This window comes from Eumetopias jubatus, unplaced genomic scaffold (assembly GCF_037043125.1).
Source record: "Eumetopias jubatus isolate StellerSeaLion01/CBP00866 unplaced genomic scaffold, mEumJub1_p1.0 scaffold_2, whole genome shotgun sequence".
Taxonomy (NCBI): Eukaryota; Metazoa; Chordata; class Mammalia; order Carnivora; family Otariidae; genus Eumetopias; species Eumetopias jubatus.
The window spans coordinates 136,522,159-136,528,125 of NW_028274808.1; positions in this window are offsets into that span (position 1 = coordinate 136,522,159).

Consider the following 5,967-nt stretch of genomic DNA (forward strand, 5'->3'; position numbering starts at 1 on the left):
TGGGGGAAACAGGTGAAGGGGATTAAAGAGTGTACTTATCATGATGAGCACTGGGTAACGTTTAGAATTGTTGAATCATTATACTGAAACTACTACAACACTATGTTAATTATACTTCCATTAAAAACGTTAAAAAAAGAAAGTTGAACCATTGGTGGCTTCAACACCCTACCATCATTTACTTCCTCTGCTTCATCTTTTCTGGTACCTGAAATCTAGTACCATACCTCCTGTATGTTCGTCTCACCCTGGTCCAGGTTCAGAGCCAGTCCTCCCTGAAGCAGGACATGTGTGCTATCAGGTCCCTCACTCTGTACTTAGCACTAGCCATTTTCCTACACCTGAGATTAGGTATACTGGGTTTCACGCTCCAGTGACTCCTGGTCTCCAACACTTTCCCTATGCTTCATCCTCTCCATCCTGTATGTGCCAGCGACCTGTTCTGGCTGCGAGCTCTGGTGCCTATTAACTTGCTTTGTTCCTGCTAAGCCTTCTCCTAGAAGCTACAACCTTGCCTCTGCTTCCGGGGTGGGTAACACGGGCTCTGCTTTGCCTTTGACAAACGTTATCATGTTAGTCTGTAATCTTTCTTGACCCTGGATTTACAGCTGCTATTTTCTACCCAGTGATGAGTAGCTTCCCCCAGTCTTCTCTTGGACTTTCTTTGTGGATCTTTGTTTCTCCACTGAAGTTCTTTCCATTGTTCCCAGCCCACATTCTTTTGCTGGCTAGATCTTTTCAGGCAACTGTCCTAACCTGGTTCTGAGGCACATCTGTGGTATCCTACTCTGCTTCCTCTCTACTTGTTCTGTGCTGCTGGGAAACCCCATCTGTCTGGTACTGAGTTCTGAGACATAACAAGATGGGTCCACTATTTCTGAACCATTTGTGGATTTTTGTCTTGAGAATGTTTGCACATCCTAATATTGGGTCTTCCTAAGTTCCTTCCATTTCTGCATTATCTGTTCAGAACTGTGGGAAAGACAACTGGTAGGACATGATCAAAAAGTATTTGTTGATTAATGAGTGCATGAATGAATGAATGAATTAAAAAATCCAAAGCTCAGGAAGGATATCTGGTTACTCAGAGTAGATAGTAGAAGAGCTGGAATTCAAAGCCAGTTCTGCTTGACTTCAGTGCCCAGAGGAAAACACCCAGTGACAGCTAATTGATGTAGTGGGAGAAATACTCATAATTCTCTCCCTAGGCAGGGAGAGTTAAAGAGGAGACATTGATAGGTTTTAACCTTTTTCCATGGCTTCTAGTTTATTGATTATGCCTCAGAATGTTGACTGTGAGTTGTTGTACTGCTACAGTGCCTGAGATTATGTTGGAGGAATGGCAGCTGCTTTGTGTGTGAGCCAGGCTACATGTATTGCTCCTCGATAGCTGCGAAACTGAAGCGTTCTCTTGAGAGACCCCAGGGAGGAGAAAAGGGCCAAATGGGGATTTGAGACTTGATCATCCTGTGGTTATGTTGTAACAGGAGGCACTCATGTACCCAAACAGTGGGTCTGATGATCTGTGGTCATGTGTCAGGGCAGACTTTGAATAAGGATGTTTTTTCTTTTCCTGGGAAGGTTTCAGGAAGGTGTTTGAAGGCTCCTACATAGGCTTTGGTGCTTCAGATATTCTGTGCAGACGTGCTTAATCTGTTGTGCGTTTTTTCTTTTTGTGTGTGTGTGTGTGCCGTGGATCCTTCTGGCGTCAGAAGAATGTGTTGGAATGCATAAAATGAAATATATAGGATTACAGAGAAAACACATTTTATTGAAATCCAGTTATCACAACATAAAGGTCTAATAACTGCTTTTGAAATGGTCATGTGTACAAATGAAATGGCAAGGACTCAGCAGCTAGGAAAATATCTGGGATTTCTGTTGGTGACAAATTCACAGATGCTGCGGATACTACAGTGGTTGGTGCCCTCCCTATATTATAATGGAAGGAAACCTAAGTTAGAGGTTTGTGGGGGAAAAAGTAATTGTTTTCTAATCCAAGTTCACAATGCCCTAGGTGAAGAACCCTTCCTCTCTGGGCAGGAGGACACACTGGCTGGAAAGCAGCCAAGACAGAGCCAGTCCACTGGGCCTCCTCATAGGTGGCAGACGGATCTATAAGGCAATTACGGTATGACAATTGAGCCCAGATTCATCACTTCACCTCTTTATGTATGACTTTCTTCTGTGTCACTGAATGAGATATGCTGGCTCCATCTTTACCCAAAGGTTAAATGTAGTGATCTATGTCAAATAAAATATGGCACATGCCTTCAGGTCCTTAGAAGCAAAGTCAATATTTAGCAGGTGTAATTTCATCCAGACAGATGTAAGGAAAATTAAATGGGAGAGATCAGTTTTCATTATTCATGATTCTTTCTTTATCCAGTTTTTTTTTTTCTCTTTGATGCCCTTCCTAATAAATATTGCCTCTTGATGATAATTTCCAGGACCAAAATGAGAAAAACCTGGATTAATTCCATTTCCTCCTTCAGTAAAATGGTTTGTTACCATATTATTATTACTAATTTAATAAAATTTCTTTGTTAGTTGGAAGATACTGAAAAAAAAAAAGGAAATATCACCTTCAATTCCTCAGCTGTTTCTGGGAGCTGCATAAAGTAAGACATGGTAGTCATCCTGTTCTCTGCAACCCTCCCCACAAGATACGCAGTTAATAGTGTGGGCTTAAAATTTTTTTTCAACTTTTCCCAGCCTGGTATCTGTGTGTGTGTGTGTGTGTGTGTGTGCATGCTTGTGTTTTTGTGTGTGTTCATATTTATGTGTGTTTGTGTTTATGTGTGTATTTTATGGATCACTGGGACCAGCTGTGGTAACTCTCCTGCTTTCTATCTGGGGTGCTTTTCTGTATCATTTCTTTGGCAAGATCAGTGTTTTTAGAGGTGACACTTCCTTCTAGTCCATGTGGTCCTTGGGGTTGGTCACCGAGCACTGCTCTCCCCTGACACAAGGATGAAAACTGGCATCCGAGCCTGGTGAGCTCTAGGGATTGATTAGTTAGAAACAGGGATTTCTAGGATATTCTCTAGGTTGGTTCACTCGACAGTCTTTCAACATCTGCTTCCTTTGCTCTCCTTTGCCATGGAGTTTGGAATGCTAAAGTTTCCTAGATCCCTTTGCGGTGGGGGTGGGCATGGGACACTGTTCTGCCAGTAAGAAATATACAGGTCTACTGAGAGATTTTTTGGGGGGCTTTGCTTTTTCCTGATACACACACTGCTGCTGCTTTCTTCTCATACTATCCCCAGGGGTGTATTAGCTGGAGCAGCAGGTGCCACCTTTGGACCACGAGGAAGACTGACAGAACATCAGTGTCTGTGACTTGAGACCAGCAGGCTGTCTGCTTTGGGGACTTAGTGTGGTGTGAGGGACAAACCTAAAACTCTGACGTGTTGGAACTAATGTTAATTGGGGTTTCTGTCACTTGCCTCTAAATGCAAACCCTAATCAATTCAGCATCTCAAGCTGGTACAGTCCATGCCCTCTTGGACTTTCCGTGGGAGCTAAAAGGGAAGACAGCCTCTCTCCTCTAGCATTGCTCCGTTGGAAGGGTGGCAGTCTGGGTGTTCAGGGGCCTCTTCAGCTCCCCTGGAAAAAGCATTTATCTGAAGAACAAAAGGAGCGACCCACTCGAGAGAGGACAGCAGAGCCTGATGACATCCTTTGAGTTCCTAAATCCAGTTATGTCTAAAGTTTGGAGCTCTGGGTTTATAATAACGTTTTTGTTTTGCCCTATATGTTTAGTTATGTTTCTACTTATTTTTAGATTTTTTTCTCTCACTTGTGACCAAGAATCTACAAATGACTTATTCTCCTATACTCCTATGTGTGCTTCTATTCCACAGAGACATCCATGCTTAGTAGTTCGATGTATGTCCTCCAAGATACTGTGACACACACACACACACACACACACACACACACACACTGCGTATATACATATAGGTAGTTTTTATTTAAATGGAAATGGCATCATGCTCTATGTATTTTTATGTATCTTTTCTTAACACATTTTGAATCTTTGCATTTTAGCATATATGGATCTACTCCATTCTTTTTACCAGATACATAATATTTCATGGAATGGTTTTAACAAAAAAATTTTAATTGTATTTCTCTTGATGGACATTTAGATTATTTTCATATTTCTTTGATTATAAACAGTACTGTGTTTATTTTGTGGGGAGGGTTGCAGAGAACAGGATGACTACCATGTCTTACTTTATGCAGCTCCCAGAAACAGCTGAGGAATTGAAGGTGATTTTTCCTTCATATCCTCACAAGTACTTTCTGTTTTCTCTTGTTGTTGTTGTTGTTTATAATAGCCATCCTATGGGTGTGAAGTGGTATCTCATAGTATTTTTTAATTAGCTTTTCTACATACAAGGTGGGGTGGTCATTTGTGACATAAATTATAAGGGATTTTTTTAAATTCAAAACTACTGATGTTCATAAATGGCTTTCTTTAAAAAACTAGAGTGAATTTAACACAATTTCTTTAATAACATCTGCTTCATTTACTTGCGTTCCACTGTGCTTTCCTGAGCAGGAGAGTAAAAGGTAGAAGTATGTTTTGTGCATCAGGAATTAAGTATAACCTACACAGTGAGTCATCTGAGTCCATTTCACGGGCATGGGACTGAGCCAGATGTTAGCGAAGCAGATGAGTAAAACAAGATCTCTCATCGTCTGCTGTAGGTTTACAGATGGGAAGATTTTTTTTGTTTTTAATGCTGTTCATGGAATTTGATGTAATAAAGTGGCCAACTATTTCCAAGACATAGTAAGACATTTATATTGGACATGTCTTTATACTGCTCTCAGAGTCCTGGAGTCACCTCCTTCTGAAGGAGCTGCCTTCCTCCTGACTCTGCCACCTTTGCTGGTTCCTTTGCTTCCTGGAGTCTGAGGTTAGGCCTGGATATTTCTGTTTTCATACCCCAAATGCTGAGCCCCACCTGCATGAAGTTAGTCTTTTACTTCTGCACTTGGATTCTCAGACCATGGGATCTGGCCTCCTGAGTGGGTCCTGGGGGGCTGGATGGTGGGCCCCGAGGGACCTTGATCGAAAGGGCACCGGAAATAGTAGGGAACTGGGCACATAAGCCCTCCTCCTTTCTCCATTCCTTGGACTGCTCTGGGGTCGTTACTTCTTGTAATCAGTTACAGAGAAGACCCACGTGCCAAGTGAACCCTGTCTGGCGGCCTGACCCGTTGTGTCTCTGATTGTTGTAAGGCGGTCGGTGGTCAGCAGGTGGCGCTGTGTTGCATTGCTTGGTTCCTTTCCCCGCTTCTCCCAGTCCAATTACCCTAAACCGTCTTGGACTTGAAACTTCCGAATAAAGTATCAGCACTTTAATTCCCACCGCTGGTTCTGCTTCCTGGAGGAATCGGGCTGAGACGTCATTTAATGGATATTTTGTGCTGAATTGTTCTGAGCTACCAGACCTTTTAACTCTGGATGGTTATAAAACTCAGCGAATTCTGATATTTTCAAAAATGCTTTTTCTCAACGCAGTTCAAGCTAAGGTCCCGTTTCTCCTTGGTCTGAAGCTGTGATTATTGAAGTTTAGTGAAAAATTCTTATTAGAAAAATCAGAGGACAACTATTATATATGATTATCTTTTACCGATCATACATGTAATACATGTTCATTGCAGATGTATCAGAAGATAAAGGAAGTGATAGTAATCCTAACACAGAGAATCTAGTTGGTTGATATCTTTCCAGCCTGTTTTCTATATATGTGTGTGTACATTTGTATGTATATGTGTGTATGCATCTGTATACCTTTTTACAGAAACGGGACAGTTTAAACAGTCTGTTCTATTTTTGGAAACCAGTGTTTTGTACTCAATCTGTTATGAACATAATTCTATGCCATTAGTTCTACAACATTGTTCTTTTTTGCCTGGCTACATAACAGTCCATTAACGTTATAGGAT